Source organism: Halichoeres trimaculatus, unplaced genomic scaffold (assembly GCF_033239565.1).
Source record: "Halichoeres trimaculatus isolate MK-OKI-2021-1 unplaced genomic scaffold, fHalTri1.1 fHalTri1_scaffold_22, whole genome shotgun sequence".
NCBI classification, from domain to species: domain Eukaryota; kingdom Metazoa; phylum Chordata; class Actinopteri; order Labriformes; family Labridae; genus Halichoeres; species Halichoeres trimaculatus.
The window spans coordinates 4,145,927-4,168,550 of NW_027437200.1; positions in this window are offsets into that span (position 1 = coordinate 4,145,927).

Below are 22,624 nucleotides of genomic sequence, written 5' to 3' on the forward strand. Positions count from 1 at the left end.
CGCTATCTGAAAGAAAAGCTCTCAGGGGTCTGGCAGCAAGCAGTCAGCTAGAGAAGCCAAATATGATTGTAAAATCATTCAAGTTGAGAAGCACAGTTGTCCAACACAAGTAAGTTTTTGTTTCGTTTTTTTTGTGGAACACCACAAGTGGTCCCTGTGTGATAGGACCGTTTGTTCACAAGCCCCATGACAGGATTAACTTTGAGTTTGTTTTACTGAAATTGACAGACTCAATCTGCATCTACAATTAGATTCTAATGGAAACCTGATGGTGTATCTGTGTATTTAAATCATCAGCAGTTACAGTGCTTGTTTTCATGAGTAGGCACTCATTAATTCTGCTGTCAAAGTGCAATAAACTCAAATATAACTCCAGTCCTACTGCTTTTGGACAGAATTTTGGCCAACAGAATATCTTAAAACTAATTTAGCTACTTAAGAAAATGAGATAACTGTTAGCATGCTAGTGCAATGATATTATCGACAGTCACAAGTAGCAACTCACCTCTTTTTATTGAGTGCATCCTGTCTTTGGCCTGGTTTCCACCAAGCAGCTTGGTACAGTTTGTCTCGGTTAAGCCAGTTTGAAGCTAGCGTGATGCCATAGCAGAGTGACACAATGTACCCCTCTAATAAAATCAACAAAGAAGAAAAACGCGACACAATAAACAAAGAGCAAGGATGGAAGACATCCAGCAATTCACCGTCTGTGATTTCCATGTGGCTCTTTGTTACAAAGAACAATCAAGTTCTGTTTCAGAGAAGTGCAGTGTGACAAATCTTTCAACCAATCAACAGTCTGCAGTGTTGTAGCTCCACCTTCTGGGATTGTATCAGTTTGGTCTGGCACCCTAACAGTGGGACCCTAAAAGTGGGACGGCTCGTCTCAGTTATTTGGGGATCTTTCCCAGGATCAGTCAGTGGAAACGTCATTAAATGTGTGCGGTGCCGAGACAGATATTATTTATTAGAATTCAGTTTTCAGTATTAATCCTCCATTATATTGATTTGATGATGGTTGTGTTCAGTATTTTCTGCTTTAAAATCACAAAAAACACTTTATTACCAGATTTATGATCAGTTTCTGAACGATCCTCAGTGCCTTTTTTCAGCTCGTCAATCAGAAAGTGATATTCCATATGGAGGACTGTCTGTCAGTGAAAAGACTTCCGCAAAGCCAGCTCCCGTGTTTCCTCGATCATAGCTCCTCTGATCAGTTTCCTCCATCCTCTCTCCTCTCTCCTCCGGGCACAGTTATTGCTTTGGGACAGTCTTCAAAATGGTGATTTAAGGCGAGAAAAGGTGATGGAGATAAGAGAATAGACAACTGCTAAAACTAATCAAAGCCTGTTTTCTTCTTTGTTTGTTTTTCATTTGTTTTGTTTTTCTGCCAAAAAGCAGAGTTTACTCTTTCTATTGTCAGTTTCTGTGTTTACATAGTCGTGGCACAAATAATTGAAAGATGGGTCAAAATGCTCCAAAACAGCTGGCAACCAATGAGTTAATACTGTTCTCACTAACTGATGCTTTTTCTTCATTTAGGCTTATTTGGACCATTCTCTCTAAGATTTTACTATAAAATCTGGACAAAAACTTGAAATATTCTGGAAATCAAGAGGTCAAGGTCTTATGAACACCTGCTGGAAACTTTATTTCTTCTGACTCAATTTTCATTTGGCTCAGAGTTACACTGAAAGTTACACTGATCAGAATTTGGCAGCTGAAGGTAACAGTCCAGGTACATCTGACCTAAAATAAATACAAAACGACCATAACTCAATGAGTAATGTTTTACTTGTGACACAGTTTTCCAAAAACGATATAAGTGAAAGATTAAATTATGAAATGATGATGTCTTAATCCAAAAGGTAAGAGGTCAAATTGGCAGTTACATCAAAATGTGAATCATGAATCACTTCTCTCTCCATTATTCATTCCCATTACACAAGAGCAGAAGACTAAGTGTGGCCATATTTCACATTTCACTCATACTGAATTGATAACACTTATCCATCGCCAACCTTGAAACAGTTGTTAATGCATAAATCTGCGCTTATGGGTTGGAACTGGAATGGATGCATCCATGTTTTGGAACATTTAGCATCTCTGCAGCAACATCCATGTTTGAAGCACTGTGGTCTGCTGTACTTTTCTGTGTTGTTTCAGAATCAGTTTTACTAATGCAGTGCCCATTAGGGACAAGGCTATTTCCTGTCCAGAACAGGCCACTTACAGCCTGCTGGAGAAGTGTATGACTGCTTGGAGCATTCACAAGAACACTTTCACACTCAGCACTGAACTCCCTTTGGTCCCAAGCAATACAACCACAAAGTGTGAAGTCAGTATGATGAATTACTTTTCAGAAAAGTGAAAGACACACACTATGGTGTGTCTGTGCAAAAGTACAAAACAAGGACCCTGTGAATATTTTTTTTTTCCAATAAACTTCCACCCAAACAGAGGTAAAGCAGAACAATGGCTGAACAGAGTCAAATCAAAGTGATCATATCAATGAATTTTTAAATTCTAACTGCTTTTACCTGGACTTCAGTTTCCTAATTCTTAGGTCTTTTGATTATTTACAGAATATGGTGTTTATATGCACACCTAGGGAAGCCTTACCATTATCAAATAACAACACCTCATTGCAGGTATGGTGTTTTTAACTCAATTTCAGCAGTGGGAACAGCACCAAATATTAAACATGTGCTTCACAGACAAGACCTTTTCATTCCCAGATCTCCTCTTCCAGGGACTAAATGGTTCCTGTGGCCTGTTGTTGTCCCCATTTAAACCAGGGCCTGAAGTCTGACCAGACAAGACCAGACCAGACCACATGGTCAAACCAGTGGAAGGCAGTGAGACAACAATGAAGCCCATTCAGGAGGGATGACACCATAGATGGTGAAGACACATTCTAAGACATGAAATAGTAATGTTGTTCAGATTATATGATGTTGCTGTGTTAAATGACTTTCTCAGAAATTAAAGTTTCATTGTAAAGGTAACAGTCAGACTCTGTGGGCCCCAAGTCTGCAGCCCACAAACGCTGCAACCTTTGGAGGACTCAGCCTTCATAGCCTGGGTAGACCGAAAAGGCCAAGCTGAATGAGAACTGAGACGATCCGGTTAACGGAGCATTTCCTGTTTGTCACTGTTGACGCCTTCACCTGTCAGGCTACCTTTCAAATGAGCTGTCCTAGTGCCCATAGTGTACAGCTGGCCGTGCATGAACAGGGAAAGAGAGAAAACAGCGCTTTTTTTAAAAAACTTTTCTCCTGTGATCTTGGAGCCTCCAACCACCAGAAAAAAGTCGCTAGATTTGTCACTTGTTGCTTTTCCCTAATTTTCTTGCTGGGGGGTCCAGAAAGTTGCTAAAAATAGTGTCAAAGTCGCTAAGTTGGCAACACTGGCAGAGAAAATCTCCTGCACCTGCAGCATCTTTGGATCAAACAAACTCCAGGGAGAGGGGTGGATGCTTTTTGAGGTTTGAATATAAGGCACAAGTAGTCGACTTGATATGACTTAAAAAAAATATTAGAGGTGACCAGACCATACCTGAAAGTAAAGGGGTAATTGGGAGAAAGTACAAGGGAGTGGAGTGCGAGACAGAGTTAAAAACCAGGAGAATCCCTCCTAAATCAGGAGAGTAGAGATGTCTATCCACCCTGGCTCACTCAGCCAGGCACAGGACAGGAGCTGCAGATTCAATATGAGTTAGTCTGGTAATTCGGGGTAAACCAGCGTTTTCAGTAAGTGCTGACGTTATATTAACATCATGTTCAGGATAGACATATATACACTTCTTCAACATAGATGTAAAAGGCAAGAACATACATGATTGCATTGTGCCCCAAAGAAAAACCTGCTCAAAAACTTACGTCCTTAGTAAAATTGAAGGTTTTTCAAAAAAGAACCACAAGAATTACTTTTCCTAGTAACACATTGCATTTATGAAAGAGTAGCTAAGTTGCTTATTCAATTATTTTTTGGGGTAACAAGTAACTAGAACTAATAAGTTTTTTTTAAGTAATTTGCCCCACACTGCCCGTCTATGCCCAGTGCATTTGTTTCAATGATTTAATTGATAGATTTTCCCAGGGGTGAAATTCCTCTGGGTGGTTTTTCACAAACAGCTACACTCAGTTTGTCTCTTAATATTCAGAGGACTGAACCTACTGAGTTTCACAGTTTGGTGGTTTGTTTTAAATATTTTGAGAGATGTGACGTACAACTGGACTTCATGAAGCTTGAATATTTATTTAGAAACCATGAATAGATTTCTGTGAACGTGTTTTAAGAATTGAATGAATAATCTTAACATTGATTGAGCTAATTAAAGCATTTGTCTGTAAGTTTAGTTTGAAAAATGCTGGAGAAGAGTCTGGAACAGGTTTCCTGTAAGGCCATTGTGACATCACTGTTTCTAACCTCCTGTGATGTCACAGTAGCCTTAGTGAGAGTTCCAAACCAAAGTGACTTACTGGCTCTGCTGTGTGTGTGTGTCTTTAGACTCTAGTGCTGTTTCCTGGTTGGTAAGTAAGTCCTGGGTTCAAGTTTGATCGGTGGTCCCTCGCAGGAAATCTGGAAATCATTGGAGCTGTTGTTGATTCCTGTTGCTGACACTTTCCTGTCGGCTGCCCTGAGGAGACGTGTACGTGGCTGCAGCTTCACAGGAGTTCTGGTCTGGTATCTGTCAGAGGACATGGCTTACTCTCAGTTTTATTTCTAAGCAGTCGGGTTTAGATTGGTTCAGTTTGGTACAGGTTGGATTGGTATAGCCTGATTCTATTTGTGTTCCTACAGCAAACTGTGCTCCACAGTGGTAGGCAAAGTGTAAAGACTGGCTCACACTACAGGATTTTAAACATCTCTAAAGATTCTGAAATTGCGTTGTATCACAAACACAAGGAGAATCTTCACAGATCATCTTCTCTTAAATCTTAAGCTCGCGCTAACTACAAGATTTGAAAATATTGACCAATACACACTTCAGGATTTCACTAAGATAATCCGACCAGAGAGAGCGACACACCACGTGTGCTCAGTTGTTTGATCTGATGTTTTTAGGGAACTAGTGGGACAGGGGAAGAGAGCAGCTGAGCTGTGTGCAGCGGTGCCTTTTATCCATTACATCTAGCAAAGGGACAGACGCTAAACTGTCTCTGAATCAGTCAATAACGGCGTAATCTCACACTGGTCTCTGACAAAACAACAGTTTGATACTGTATGAAAATGATGTAATTATGTGTGATTTTTAAAGGTATTATTTTACTGGCCTGAGTGGGCCAGTGGAGCACACAGTCAGTTGACCTGGAGCATTTTAGTTGCACTTTAAGCTCAGCAAGAGGGCCAGTTATAATGTGGAGCCCTGATCTCAGAAAGAAGCAAATAGCACAAAAATGGAAACTAGTGTCGCGATGGCTGTAGACATTACTTGCAGTAACTAAAGATAAAAGAGACAAAATGGATCTGAATGAAGTTGTGGTTAGTGGACAACATGAGCTGTCTGTGCAGCTGTTGTCTGTTGTCTCTTTAGCGGCTCTTTCTGATTGGCTGTTGTCATCCTCAGTGAGAATGAATGGTATAATCATCCCAATAAATATCAAACACGACCACTAGAAGATAATCTGGACCAAACATTACGTCCAACTCTGATCCTGGATCAGATTTCTCAGATGGTTGTTGTAAAGGGCTGAATCAGGGTTAGATCGACCTGAGAATCCTGTAGTGTGAGCCCCGCTTAAGCCAGAAGCTGATAGCTGCACCAGTTATGTAACAGCCTGACCCCACAGCAGCATGACACAGTATTCCTCTCTAATATATCCCATGCTAAGGAAAACGTGACACTGTAAACAAAGAGCAACAATAGAAGTCATCATTGAATTGCAGGTGATTGAGGTGAGGGGATATAATATTATCTTAATCTGGGCCCAGAAAGACCGTCCTCTGGCCTGGTTTTAAGTATTGGTTTCTCAAATAAGAGTTTGCTTGGGTTTGATTGTGTATCTTGCAGAGATCCAAACATGGGCACCGTCTTCAGTCTATTTGCAATGCGGATCTTCTGTCAGCACAATGACGAAAAGAAAAGCAGACATACACTTTTCTTTGATAAGAAAATGCAAATAGGTAGTAGAATAATGAATGATCTAAAGATAAGGCCTCTCTAAGGTCTCTGCTGTAAACATGATCAAAACCTGAGCAAGTTCATATTTGAAGAACCTATGCTCAAAACCAATACTGAAAACTTAAAAACCTATACTGAAAGCCAATACTTCAAGCGTAAACAAAAAAAACTATACCAAAAGAAAAATAATAATAATAATAATTAAAAAAAAATTAGATATTAAAAAACTTTTCTTTAAAACCCATACCTGAACCAATTCAAAGTACCAAAATTTAAAATTAAAACACAGGACTATACTTGAAAATATACATAAAACTTATACTACCCTTTACTTAAAAACTTAACGTAAACCTTTACCTGACACCAATATACAGAACCTATACCAAAAACTAAACAAAAAACCCAAACCAGAAAATTGTACCTAAAACATTTACTAAACCATTTTCTTAAAACTTGTACTAAAGACCTATACCAAAAACCAAAATTTAATTTTTTTGTCTTAAACCTCTTCTAAATTACAATCCTAAAAAAACCAATACCCTAATCTTCTACTAAAAACCTCTACCAAAAACCTACACTAAAATCCCAAACTTTTAATGTATAATAAAATCCTTAACAACAACAACAAAATCAAAAACCTACACCAAAAACCAAAACTTGAAACTTATATTATAAACATTAACTTAAAAACTTAAGATATAACCTATTCTTTAAACCTCAACTGAAAAACTAAACCAAAAGCCTAAACTAAAAAACAATACTTTAAACTTAAACAAAACGTACATCCAAAATCTGTCCTAAAATGTATACTTATAACCTGAATCTAAAAAGGCAAAATACAAAACTTTTTTTTTCTTCCACTCTAATTCCACCAAAAACTCAACTACAAACCAATAATAAAAAGTATTAATAAATACAAATGCCTTAAACTGATCATTAAACATTAAAACTAATTCTGCAAATCTCAGCCTCAAACCTACTCTTAATACCAAAATTTAAAATTTATTTCATAGCACTATACCGAAAACACAGGTTAATATTAAATACTTTGAATATTAACTTAAGAACTTATCTAAAAGTTTAAACTGAAAAAAAAAGCTTAAAACCTTGACTAAAAACCTAAACTGAAAACCAATACTTAAACTTTAAAAAAAGCATAAACTCAAAACCAATACTGAATACTAAATATTAACAACAACAAAAAATAAGAATAAAAATAAAAAATCTAAAAACCTATACCGACAAAAAAAAAACAAAACTTTTATTAAACTATTCATTAAAACTTTCATTAAAATACTTAACTTCAAAAACCTATACCAAAACCTATACCAAAAACCTATAACGAAAACAACAAAACTTTTAACTTTTATCAAAATCCTCAATTAAAAACAATTTGAACCAAAACCTAAACCAAAAACCAAAATCCTTAACTTATATTTAAAATCCTTAAATAAAAAATATATACCAAAACTTTTACCAAACACCCATTCTAAAAGCAACAACAACAAAAAACTTGTAAGAAATTTTAAAATACTTAACTAAAAATATATAGATACACCAGAATCTATACCAAAAATCCTATACTGAAAATCAAAACATATATATATATATATATATATATATATATATATATATATATATATATATATATATATATATATATATCAAAAGTTATACCTGAAGCTAAAACTTCAAACTTAAACTTAAAACTAAATATAATACCTTTTTCAAAAAACCTCAACTAAAAAAACTAAACTGAAAACCTAAAATATAAAATGATTTTTAAAAGTTAAAAAAAACAAACAAAAAACATATATCCAAAACCATATACAAAAACCAAAACTTTTAACCAATATAATAATCCTTGACTGAAAATATACATGCCCAAAACCTATGCCAAAAACCAATACTTCAAAACAAAAAAGTTTAACTCATTTCAAAATACCTAACTAAAAATATATAGGCCAAAAACCTTAACCATGAACCAAAACTTTTAATTTTTATTGAAATCCTCACGTAAGAAATGTATACCGAAACCTATACCAGAAACCTGTGAGAAAAACTAAAACTTTTAACTCAGATTAAAATCCTTATTAGAAATTACATATATCAAAACCCGTAAAAAAACAAACAAAAAAAAAACTATACTTAAAACAAAAACTTTTAACGTATATTAAAATCCTTGAGAAAAAAAACATATATAAAAAACCTATTCCAGAAACCAAAACATGTAACATTAACTTCAAAACTTGACTCACAACCTATTTGAAAATAATAATAATAAAAAACCTTAAAACCTCTACTGGAAAAGCAATACAATAAACAAACTAACAAAAAAAAAAAAAACATATCCAGAAGCTTTACCAAAATTTTAACTTTCAACCTTAACCTTAAAACAAGATACAAAACTTAAAAAAAAATAAAAAAAACTTTATAAGGATTCAATCAAAACCCTAAACTTCAAAAAAATAGTTCAAAGTGTTAATAAAAACAAATGCCTTAAACTGACACTCAAAAATTAAAACTAATTGTACAAATCTTAACCTAAAACGTATTCTAAATACCAGTATATATATATATATATATATATATATATATATATATATATATATATATATATATATATATATATATATATATAATGTCGGGACTGAAAAACTGAGCTAAAAACAATGACAAAACAACCTAAATTAAAAAAAAAAAACAATATTTAAAACTTGCACTAAGAAACTAAACTTTAAAACAAGGATATATAGCAAGCATATATACAAAACCAATACAAAAAAACAATAATAAAAACTTAAACTTTGAACTAAAATTAAAATCTTAACTCAAGAAATATATGCCAAAAACCTTTACTTCATGTACATATACTTAATAGTTATACTGAAAACAGTTCAGAATTCAACTTAATAAAACTGATTTAAAACCTATACAAAAAACCTTTACAGAAAAACTTAACTCAAAACCTTAATCAAAACAATTTACAAAACCTATACTAAAATATCAACAAAAAACCTATACCAAAAACCTATACTGAAAAACAAAACTTTAGACTCAAATTTAAATCCTAAACAAAAAAATACCAAAATCAATACCAAAAAAACCTATACTAAACACCAAATCTTTTAACCTGTAATAAAACCCTAAAATGAAAATATTTAAACCAAAAACCTCTTCCAAAAAGCACACTTTTAACTTATATTCAAATCATTATCCTAAAAAAATATACACCAAAAGCCTCTACAAAAAAACAAAAACAAACAAAAAACAAACAAACAAAAACTTATAACTTTGATTTAGATCCTCAACTAAAAAAACTTTTTTTTACCAGACCCTATACTAAAACCTATACTAAAAGCAAAACTCTTGTCTTATAATAAATTTCTTACGTAAAAACAAAAATATATACCAAAACCAAAAACCTATATCACAACACAAAACTTTAAACTCATGTTTGATTCCTTAACTAAAATTTTTTACATCAAAAACCTATACCAAAAATCAAAAGTTAAAACTTATATTAAAATTTTAACCTAAATATTTCACTGAAAACTAATTCTGTAACCTCAAAAAAAGGTTTCATTCCTTTAATTTAAAACCTAGACAAAAAAAAAAAAACAATACCTAAGCATTTAAATAAAGTATATACTAAACACTTATACTGAAAACAGTTAATAATTCAATTTAATAAAACTGATTTAAAAAATAATACTTTAAACCTTTTATATAAATATTTAACTCAAAAGCTTATTTGAAAACAAATTTACAAAACCTATATTAAAAATCTAACAAAAAACCTATATAAAAAAAGCAAAACTAATAACTTAAACTTGTAACTTAAATTAAAAATCCATATCTGAAAAATATAGACCAATAACCTTGACAATAAAAAAAATTTTAAAACTTGTATTAAAAACATTAACCTAAATACTTCATTCAAAACCCTTTTCTCAAACCTCAACAAAAAAAGGTTTCTATTCCTTTGATTTAAAACCTAGACAAAAAAAAAAAAAAACAATACATACAACTTTTTTATAAAATATATACTGTACACTCATACTGAAAACAGTAAATAATTCAACTTAATAAAACTGATTGAAAAATAATACTAAAAACCCTTTATATAAATACTTAACTCAAAACCTTAATTGAAAACAAATGTACAAAACCTGTATGAAAAATTGAACTAAAACCTTTACAAAAAACATAACTAATAACTTAATCTTTTAAATTAAATTTAAATCATGAACTGAAAAATATACACCAAAAACCTCTACCAAAAATCAAAAGTAATAACATGTATTAAAACACATTAACCTGAATACTTCACCTAAAACCAATTCTCCAACCTCAACAAAGAAAAAAGGTTTTATTCATTTGATTTAAAACCTAGACAAAAAGAAAACACTCCATAAATCTTTAAATAAAACATATCCTTAACACAAATACTGAAAACAGTTAATATTTCAACTAAATGAAACTGATTGAAAAATAATACTAAAAACCCTTTATATAGATACTTATCTCAAAACCTTAATCGTAATTTTTATTACAAAACCTATATTAAAAATCTAACAAAAAACCTATATAAAAAACCCAAAACTTATACCTTAGACTCTGAACTTAAATTTAAAACGGAAACTTAATAATATAAACCAAAAACCTCTACCACAAGCCAAAAGTTAAAACGTATATTAAAAACATTTACCTAAATACTTCACTTAAACCAATTGTCAAACCTCATCAAAAAAAAGTTTTACTCCTTTGATTTAAAACTAGACAAAAAAAAAATATCTAAAACTTTAAATTAAACATATTCTTAACGCTAATACTGAAAACAGTTAATAATTCAACTTAATAAAACTGATTTAAAACTTATACTAAAAACCTTAACCCTAAAAACCTATACTTAACTCAAAACCTTAATTGAAAACAAATTTACAATACCTGTATTAAAAATTAAACTAAAACCTTAAAAAGAAACATAACTAATAACTTAATCTTTTAAATTAAATTTAAATCATGAACTGAAAAATATACACCAAAAACCTCTACCAAAAATCAAAAGTAATAACGTGTATTAAAACACATTAACCTGAATACTTCACCGAAAACCAATTCTCAAACCTCAACAAAGAAAAAAGTTTTTATTCATTTGAATTAAAACCTAGACAAAAAGAAAACGATACATAAAACTTTAAATAAAACATATCTTTAACACAAATACTGAAAACAGTTAATATTTCAAATTTATAAAACTGATTGAAAAATAATACTAAAAACCCTTTATATAAATACTTAACTCAAAACCTTATTTAAAAACAAATTTGCAAAACCTGTATTAAAAATCGAACTAAAACCTATACAAAAAAACTAATAAATTAAACTTTTAACTAACATTTAAATCCTTAAATGAAAAATATGCAAAAATAGACTTACCTAAGAATCAAAAGTTAAAACGTAAATTAAGAACATAACCCTGAATACTATACCTAAAACCAATTCTCAAACCTTAACAAAAAAGTTTTACTCCTTTGATTTAAAACTAGACAAAAATAATACCTAAAACTTTAAATTAAACTTTCTCTGAACACTAATACTGAAAACAGTTAATATTTCAACTTAATAAAACCTATTTAAAAATAATACTTAAAAACCCTTTATATAAATATTTAACTCAAAAGCTTATTTGAAAACAAATTTACAAAACCTATATTAACAATCTAACAAAAAACCAATACAAAAAACCCAAAACTTAAACTTTTGACTTTGATCTAAAATTTAAATCCTAAACTTAATAATATAAACCAAAAACCTCTACTAAAAACCAAAAGTTAAAACTATATTAAAAACATTTACCGAAATACTTCACTTAGAACCAATTTTCAAACCTCAACAAAAAAAAGGTTTCATTCCTTTGATTTAAAACTTAGACAAAAAAAAACAATACCTAAAACTATAAATAAAAAATAAACTTAACACGGGTACTGAAAACAGTTTATAATTCAAATAAAAAAAATCGATTGAAAAATAATTCTAAAAACCCTTTACATAAATACTAAACTAAAAACCTAATTTGAAAACAAATTACAAGAACCTATATCAAAAATCTAACAAAAAACCTATACAAAACCCCCAAAACTAATAACTTAAACTTTTGACTTAAATTTAAATCCTTCACTTAAAAATATAAACCAATAACCTTTACTAAAAACAAAAAGTTGAAACTTATATTAAAAACTTTAACCTGAATACTTCACCCAAACCCCTTTTCTCAAACCTCAACAAAAAAAGGTTTTATTCCTTTGATTTACAACCTAGACAAAAAAAAACAATACATAAAACTTTAAATAAAACATATACTTTTCACTTATACTGAAGACAGTTAATAATTCAAATTAATAAAACTGATTTTAAAAAAATAATTCTAAAAACCCTTTATATAAATACTTATCTCAAAACCTTAATTGAATTTTTTTTACAAAACCTATATTAAAAAACTAAAAGATCCTATACAAAAAAAAATAATAATAATACTTAAACTTTAAACTTAAATTTAAATCCTTAACTAAATAATTTAAACCAAAAACCTCTACTTAATACCAAAAGTTAAAACTTATATTAAAAACATCAACTCGAATACCTCACCCAAAAACTGAATTATAACTAATACTAAAAACCCTTTATATAAATACTTAACTAAAAACCTTAATTGAAAACAAATTTACAAAACAAAACTAATAACTTAAACTTTTCACTTAAATTTAAATCCTGAACTGAAAAATATACACCAAAAACCTTAACTAAAAATCAAAAGTTAAAACGTGTATTAAAAACATTACTCTACTTAAAACCCTTTTCTCAAACCTCAACAAAAAAAGGTTTCATTCCTTTGATTTAAAACCTAGACAAAAAAAAATAATAATAATAAAACTTTAAATAAAACATACTAAACACTAATACTGAAAACAGTTAATGATTCAACTTAATAAAACTGATTTAAAACGTATACTAAAAACCCTTTATTTAAATACTTAACTCAAAACCTTAATTGAAAACAAATTTGCAGAACCTATATAAAAAATCTAACAAAAAACGATATCAAAAACATATAATAAAAAAACTTAAACTTACATTAAAACCATAAACAAAAAAATATATATACCAAAAACCTCTACTAAACACCCAAACAATTCACTTCTTTTTAATCCTAACTTTAAAAAAAACCTAAACCAAAAACCTATACTTAAAAAAACAAACTTATTATTAAATCCTTAACTTAAAAAAACTATATTAAACAAAACCTTTACTTTATACTTATATTGAAAACCCTACACCTCAGTATTCAACTTAATAAAATTATCTTAAAACTTACACTAAAAACCCCTTACTTAAAAACTTAGCTCAAAACCTTAACAGAACCAATATACATAACCTATACTAAAAAAAGAAATCAAAAACTTATACCAAGAATCTATACACAACCCAAAACTTTTAACATATATCAAAATCCTTAGCTAAAAAAAATATTCCTGAAATCAATACCAAAATCCAATACTACAAAACAAAACTTTTAATTTTTATTAAGATCTTTAACTTAAAAAATATATGCCAAAAACCTTTACTAAAAAAAACAAACAAAACTTTGAACTCTCATTAAAATCCTGAACTAAGAAAATATACACCAAAATCTATACCAAAAAAAAACTACACTAAACACCAAAACATTTAACTTATATTAATACCCTTGGCTAAAATATACATATACCAAAAACCTTTACTTAATACCAAAACTGTTAACCTTTATTCAAATCGTCAATTAAAAATATATTAACCAAAACCTACACCAAAAACCTTTCCTAAAAAAAACTTTAAACTATTATCAAAATTCTAAGAAACAAAAAACAAAAAAAAACTTTGAACTTTAATTAAAATCTTGCCTGAAGAAATATATACCAAAAACCTCTAATAGAAAGTGTTAACCTATATTGAATCCTTAACTTAAAAACTATATACCACAACCCAAACAAAAAAAAAAAACCTATATTAAAAAATGAATCATTTAACTTATATTAAAATCCTTAAGCTGAAAAATATACACCAATAACCTATACTAAAAACCAAAAGTTAAAACTTATATCAATAACATGAACCTAAATACTCTACTGAAAACCAATTCTCAAACCTCAACAACAACAAAAAAAGTTTAAAACCTTTGATTTACAACCTACACCTACACTAATACCTAAAACTTAAAATAAAACATATACTCAAAACATATACTTAAAACTAATACTGAAAAAAGTTCAAAATTAAACTACATAAAACTGATTTAAAACTAATACAAAAACCCTTTACATAAAAACTTAACTCAAAACCTAAATTGAAAACAAATATACAAAACCTATTGTAGAAATCTAACATAAAACCTATACCAAAAAACCTTTTCTAAATAAAACAAAACTGAATACTTATATTAAAATCCTGAACTAAAAGATATATACCAAAAAATCTCTACCAAAAAATCTCTACTAAATACCAAAACTTGTAACCTATATTAAAATCGTCAACTAAAAATTACATACCAAAACCTATATCAAAAACCTTTACTAAAAAACAAAACTTTCAACTCGTATAAAAATCCTTAAATGATAAATATATACCAAAAACCTATACCAAGAAACAAAAGTTAAAACCCATTTTGAAAACATCAACCTGAAAGCTTAACAAAAAAAAAAACTATTCTAAAACTCCAGCTAAAAACAGCCTAAAACCTTGACTATAAACCTAACCTTAAAATCAATAATCTAAACTTTGAATAAAACATATATTCAAAACGTATACTTAATACTTAAACTCAAAACCCTTCCATTCAAAATTCACCTAAAAAAAATACATTTCAAACTTATACTAATAACCCTTTACTAAAAAAACTTGCATCAGAACCTTAACCGAAAACAATATACAAATCCTATACCATTTATTTAACAAAAAACCTATACCAAGAACCTATACTTAAAACCAAAACTTTTACCATATATCACAATCCTTAACTAAGAATTATTACAGAAGTCTATACCAAAAAACTTAACTAAACACCAAAATGTTCAACTTTTATTTAACCCCTTTAACTAATAAATATATAAACACCAAAAACATCTACTTAAAAAGGAACTTTTAACTTACATCAAAATCCTTATCTAAAAAAAAGATATATGCCAAAAACCTCTAAAAAAACAACAACAAAAAAACTTTTAACTTATATTTTAATCCTCGACTTGACAGTATATAACAAAAACCAATACTAAACACCACAACATTTGACTTACGTTAAATCCCTTTAGTATATATATATAAACCAAAAACCTCTACTAAAAAACAATGCCTTTAACTTGTAATGAAATCCTTAACCTACAAAGATTAAAAAACAACAACCATTACTAAATACCCAAACTGTTAACCTACACCTAAATCCTCAACTAGAAAAAAAATAATACCCCACAACCTAAACCCAAAACTTATACTAAACACCAAAACTTTTAACATATTAAACCCTTTATATATATATATATATATATATATATATATATATATATATATATATATATATATATATATATATATAAACCAAAAAGCTCTACTTCAAAAAAACAACTTTTAACTAATACTAAAATACTTCTCTTAAAAAATAACCCAATACTCAAAACTGTTTCTAAAAAACTATACTGTCAACAATTATATGAAACCTAGACTAAAAATCAATTTAATAAAAGAAAAGAAAAAGAAAAAAACGACACTTAATACTACAAGTTAAACTTATACCAAAAAACTTTTCTTAAATCCAATACTTAAAAAATTATACATTAAATCTAAAAGCTAAAAACTTTTCAAAAAAACATTTCCCTAAAACCTATCATGAAAACCTTTTCTTAAAGGATAAGTTTGGTTCATACAGCTTTTACATTGTTTATAGAATGAAGTAGAACAAAATACTCACCCAGAAGGCTTTCCTGATCCAAGCAGTGCTTTGGGAGATATTTAGGTCCAAAATCGTGCAGCGGACGTCCATATAATGGGATCCAATCGGGGCATAGACAGCGCCGCTCCTAAAACTGCATTAATCGTCCAAAAACTTGTGTTTTTCACCAATATTCCTTCATGGTCCGCTCCGGGATAGTCCTCTGTTGCAGTCTGTGTCACTCCAGACAGCGCTGTGTGGCTGTACTGACCTCTGAACTGACGAAGACTTTGTTTATGCTTGCCCTTCAAAGAAAGGAGGCAGCGCTCCATAGAGTACTGCGTATGCGCAGTACTCTATGGAGAGCCGACTGCGCATGTGCAGTACTTCCTGGAGCGCTGACTCCTTTCTTTGAGGGGCAAGCGTAAACAGAGTCTTTGTCAGTTCAGAGGTCAGTACAGCCACACAGCACTGTCTGAAGTCTGAACACAGACTGCAGCAGAGGACTATCTCGGAGCTGACCATGATGGAATATTGGTGAAAAACACAAGTTTTTGGACGATTAATTCAGTTCTAGGAGCGGCGCTGTCTATGCCCCGATGGATCTTATTGTACTGACTTCCGCTGCACGACTTTGGATCTTAATATCTCTCGAAGTACTGCTTGGATCAGGAAAGCCTTCTGGTGAGTATTTTGTTCTACTTCATTCTATAAACAATGTAAAAGCTGTATAAACCAAACTTATCCTTTAAAAACTAAACCTGAAACCTGCTCTTTAAACCAATACTAAAATTTACACTAAAAAACTATACCTAAAAACAATATACAAGGCTTAACTGTAATCTTTTCCCTAAAACTTAACTACAAACATATATACTTTAAAATTGTTCGAAAATCCTCAATTTTAGACCTAGTCTAAAAACCAAAACCCTTTACCTGAAATCTATACCAAAAGGTTATACAAAAAAACCTTCACTAAAAACCTTTACCACCAACCATTAAAAAACCTTGATTTAACCTTAACCCCAATCAACTAAAACCCTATTCTGGAAACAAAAATTTAAAATGTATTTAAAACCTATACCTATGACCCTTGATAAAACCAGTACTAAAAACTTTTGCCAAAAACCTGTACCTTAAACCAAATTTGAAAAAAAGGAAAAAAAAAAAAAATAGAAACATATATCTAAAACCTATTTTAATGAATAATACTAAAAGCCTTTATTAAAAAAAAATAAAAATAAAACCAGTACTTAAAACTTATGAAGAAAAACCCATTCCGAAAAACATAAACTAAAAACCCATATAAAAATCGTAACTAAAAATCTATACCTGAAAGCCATATTACAATTCTTGTCTTGAAAACCTATGCCTTCTAAAATACAAAACTAAAATCCAAAAGCTTAAACACCTACTAAAATCATTTACCCAAAACATATACTAAAAACCAATACATTAAACTTATACTAAAAACCATAACTCAATAATTGAACTGACCACTGATACTAGAAACATCAACTAAAACACTTAACTACAAAGCTCAACTAAAAACCAACACTGAAAACTTTTAATAAAAACATATACCCAAAACCTATACCAAAAAGCTTTCCACAAAACCTCAACTTCAAACTTGTTCTAAATACAATACTAAAATTTCATACAATAAAAACTTAATCTAAAAAACTTTTCTGAATGTCTAAACTAAATACCTTGACTTAAACACAGAACGTATAACCTTAAGTAAAAACCAATACTTACAAATTTTAATAGTAACATATACCCGAAACTTCAAAGTAAAACTAAGAACCTTACTTTGTCTCTTTAGAAACTTAACTTTAAGCCTGAACCTCAAATATATACTTAAAATAGATACCTCAAACCTCGGCCTTAAACCTATTCTCAATACCAATACTTTAAACTTAAGATAAAAACATTTAATAAAAACCATTACTTAAAACTTGTACTAAAAACCTTAACTTAAAACCTTCTCTAAAAACCAACACTTAAAATTATTCTAAGTAACCTATTTTAAAAAACAAAACTAAAAACCTTAACCAAACACCTTGACCCAAAACCCTTCTTCAAAGCTAATACATAAAACTTAATATAGCTATGTGCCTATAGCTAAAACTTAACCGAAACCCTTTTCTAAAAAATAGTACCAAAAAGATATCCTAAAAACTTTTACCTAAAACCTATCATAACCCCCCCACCCACCCCCACCTAATTTTTTAAACTAAGACTTAAAACCTTTACCTAAAACTTATACCGAAAAGCAACACTGAAAACTGTCACAAAAAAAATTACTTACAAAATTTGACTTATAACCCACTCTACAAACCAATACTTAAAACAGATACTAGAAATCTATACCTAAAACAAATTCTTATAAACCTACGCTATCGACCAATGCTGATGACCTATACCTAAAACCTACACTAAAAACATTTCATAAAAACGTGTACAAAAACTTTATCTTAAGAAGCTTAAAAAGATAAATAAATAAAAATATTATAAAACCTATTTTATAAACAAAAACTAATAAGTTATAGGAAAAATTTTACCTAAAACCTTTACTCAAAACCAATACTTAAAACTTGTACTAAAAACCTACACCTGAAAACTGTACTAAAAACACATTGGTCTTAATGTCCTGTTATAGTTACTGACCATACACCTCTCTGAGAGGCTCTGAGTTTGTCTTGTAGGTTCCTCTGGATTGGTGATGTGGACGGTCTGCTGCTGCTCCTCAGACTCCAGCTGCTACAGCTTTGCATTATCGCTGGGAATGGTCTGCTGCCGTGGACCTGTGATTTCACCTTAACCGTCACCTCAACGCCTAACTTTGGACTTTGTCTGTGTGTGTCTGTGTCTCTCTCCCTCTGTCAGTCCCCCCACTCCCTACACTTCTCTTTCTCCCACTCTCTCTCCTCTATCTTTCTCTAACCCCAACACAGTCGAGGCAGATGTCTGTCTAACATGAGTCTGGTTCTGTCCGAGGTTTCTGCCTGTTAAAGGGAAGTTTTTCCTTGCCATTGTAACTTGCTAAATGCTGCAAAGTGCTGTACTCATGGTGGGTTAAGATGAGATAAGACTCCTTATCTTGTCTTGATGTTGGGTTTCTGCTAATAAAAAAATTTATTAACATTAACATGATGATATGATTTGGCACTATACAAATAAAGACTGACTGATTGATTGATTGATTGATTGATTGATTGATTGATTGATTGATTGATGGACTGATTAATTAATACTAAAAACCTATACGTAACACCTATTCTAAAAACCAATACTTAAAAATGATGATAAAACGTTTACCAAAAATCTTAACCTGAAAATTATCCTTAAAACCTGTGCTTAAAAGTTAAACCAAAAATCTCTACTTAAAACCAATGCTAAAAACATGTACTCAGAACTTTAAGTTAAAACGTAGACCTGAAACCTATACCAAAAACCTTTACTTAAAACTTAAAGTTTAAACCAATCCAGCTGACAGTCTTTTTGGGGCCTGGGACAAGCTAATATTGTAAGATTATCAGATAATTGCCCTTGGCCAAGGGCGGGCCTCCATCCTGGTAGTTTCTGTGCATGACTTCCTGCCCAGCTCGAGCTTTTCTACGCTGAATTTATACAACACAGTCCCGGCATCCAGCAAAAATAGGATGGCTACGTATTACATGCGACGTGATGGACTGCAACAGAGCATACCCAGTAGAAGGTGACATTTTGACTTGAATGGAAACCTACCTAACATGGTGCCGTGATGGAGCAGAGATAGACTAGAGACGCATCTGGTGTACTTCAGCCTTGAGTGCTCCGACTCATTAGTTAGCCTGCTTGACAAATCATAAATGGCTGAATCAAAAAACATGTACCATTTGTAACAATTGTCTATAAGTAATCAAGAAACCTGTCGATAAGCAGTATTTAAGCCATCACACTGGAAATGTGTGGAATTACATGATAATGATATTAAGAGTTCTTTTCCAAAACCCTTTAAATGCCAATTAAAAAAAAAAAAAAAGTTCATCATGCCATTTTTCTCCAAACCGCGACAAGCACCAATCCTGTTTCCGGTCTTAACGCGGTAAATCCTCAGGACCAATCAGAAGCTGGTGAGAGCTTGCATATGCAAGACAGTAGCGCAGCGGTCTGAATCGGGTTTGTTTGTAGACACTACGTCTACACAATGAGTTATATAAACACTTTTGATGGCCTTGATGAGCCAGTAAGACCTACACCAGGAGGTTCAAACCCCAAATTGGTCAAGAAAAATTGCATACAACAACAAAAGAAGAAGTTTTGACACTCTGGAGGTGGATAACTACCGACAGTTGGATGTAAACACAGAGCCGCCGTCGAGGGCTTCTTTCAAGCTGAGAAGCTGTCACCTGACGATGTCATGATGAATTTTAATCACTTTTATAAAACACTGAACAAAGTTGACCAAGACCGGGCCATACTTCATCTCATGGACATTACACAAGTTAAAAGGAAGCGTCCAAGAGTCTAGGTCGTAAACAAACAGAAGGACTGGAGCGTATCCGTGAAGTACAGCCTTTTGGTGTAAGAAACACCCGGAGAATGTCCCCGTTTGCAAGGCTACCTTCATTAAAGTGTTTGGTGAGTCCAACTCTTGTGTCAGAAATGGCTAGGGATAGAAAGAGGGAGACAGAGGTATACAGGTAGCAAGTTAGTTTGGTGCAAATTTTTTTTTATTTATCTTTCTTTTAATACTGGCTCTAAACAATGTATATGACAATGTAAATGATCTACTTTCACAGGCATCAGCAAAGGCCGCGTGTCCAGAGTTGCCAAGTACTACGCTGAGACTGCTGAAGCTCGCCCGGAGAGAAGAGGTGGTGCACGGCTCAGTGAGGAGCAGGCAAGGAGAAGGCAACTCATAGTTGACCACATCCAGTCTTTTACCTGCAGGGCGGAGAGGAGCACCAGGCCGCAAGTATCTCCCCAGTGACCTGAATGTGTGCAAGATGCATGAGCTCTTTGAGGCTCTGAATCATGCTCAGACCAGCTATTCTCTCTATTACTGTCTTCTCCAAAGATTTCAACCTTGGCTTTGGTCACCCAGCTACAGATGCATGCTCTGACCAGGGCGGACTGGGGTTCAAATTCAGCCCGGGAGCTTCTTGTCAAGAGGTCTTTAAACCGACCGCAAGAAGGATGCAAGTGGAACCGTGATTTTAGCACAAGTACTTTAATTAAAGTACAAAAATACTTTATTACAATTACAACTACTGTGTGGTTTTTACGTTTGTGAATAGTGTGACGGCCCATGAAGCCGTCCATGCTTGTGTGTGGCACTGTTGAGCTGCCCTGCTCTCTCTCGTAGGTGATGTCTGGAGTAGGTGGAGTTGCATGATGGAGCAACCTGAAACACCTGGCCAGTGTGAGGGTTGGGCCTCCTATTTCTTCGAGCCTGCAGGGGGGCTGGGGGCTCTCTTGTGTGTGGACGTGGTCGTCTTTCTGGATGTCTCTGCGCGGCTGCGCCCGAGTAGCTCTGATTCCAGAAGAGATATGATGGACTTTTGCTTTTTAAATAATAAAGAACAAACGTAAACCGGTTTAAACCTTGGAGTTGTCTCCTTCCTTTGGTGCGCCTGAGAGCCGGGCGTAACAATAGGTAATAATAAAAAAATAGCCATAAGTAATTTATATTGGGGGGGAGAAAACACATCTATTTCAGAGCATAACTGCAGGAGTAGATGGACTTATTGTTTTTGTGTGACTGGAGTTGTAAAATCAACATATAACATCTTAATCCTTCTCCTTTCCCATGCAAAGACCAATTTACAACTCAGTCCCGTGCAGTGCACCTGTACCTGACACTTCTCCTCCTCCTCCTCCTCCTATCGCTCCACATCTGTGTCTTTGTCCTGACATTGGCTGTGACTTGCACTGGCCTTGTCAGCTAATAATAACAATAAAAGCACCAATGATAAATGTCAAAGCTATGTTTCAAAGAATTCAGTGTTAGAGCACATACATTGAAATACACACTCACTCACTCTTTTGCTTTGATTTGATCATCTGCTCATTGTCTTTGTTTGTAGTTTTTTTTTTTCTTTTTGTAAAATAATTACTTACTTTAATGCATTTCTTTTGAGCTGGTGAAAAGAAAATGTAGAAACAGAACAGGGAAACATAATGCACAGCCTGAGTTTAAATATTCTATTATCTTTTCAACTTTCAACACAGAAGGCTCAAATTTCGTGGCACAGTGCAGGGGGTGCAAGCCTAACACACCCTGCGCAGTGTTAATTTCGTGCCGCACACCACCATGGGCCGCCGATTTGACAATTTGGTAGACCGTCTGCACAGAGATGGGTGTGGCGGTGCACCAGGGGGAGTTGACGGTGCACCAGAGGGAGGTGTCGGCAGATTCATGTTGGCGCAGTGACAATTTCGTGCCAAAAAAGTGCGCTGAAAGCTCGCCAGCTCCAACCTGGTCTATCCTCGGTGCAAAGCGGAGCGCACCCTGCGCAGCTGTAATTTGGTGACAGGCCCAAATGTGC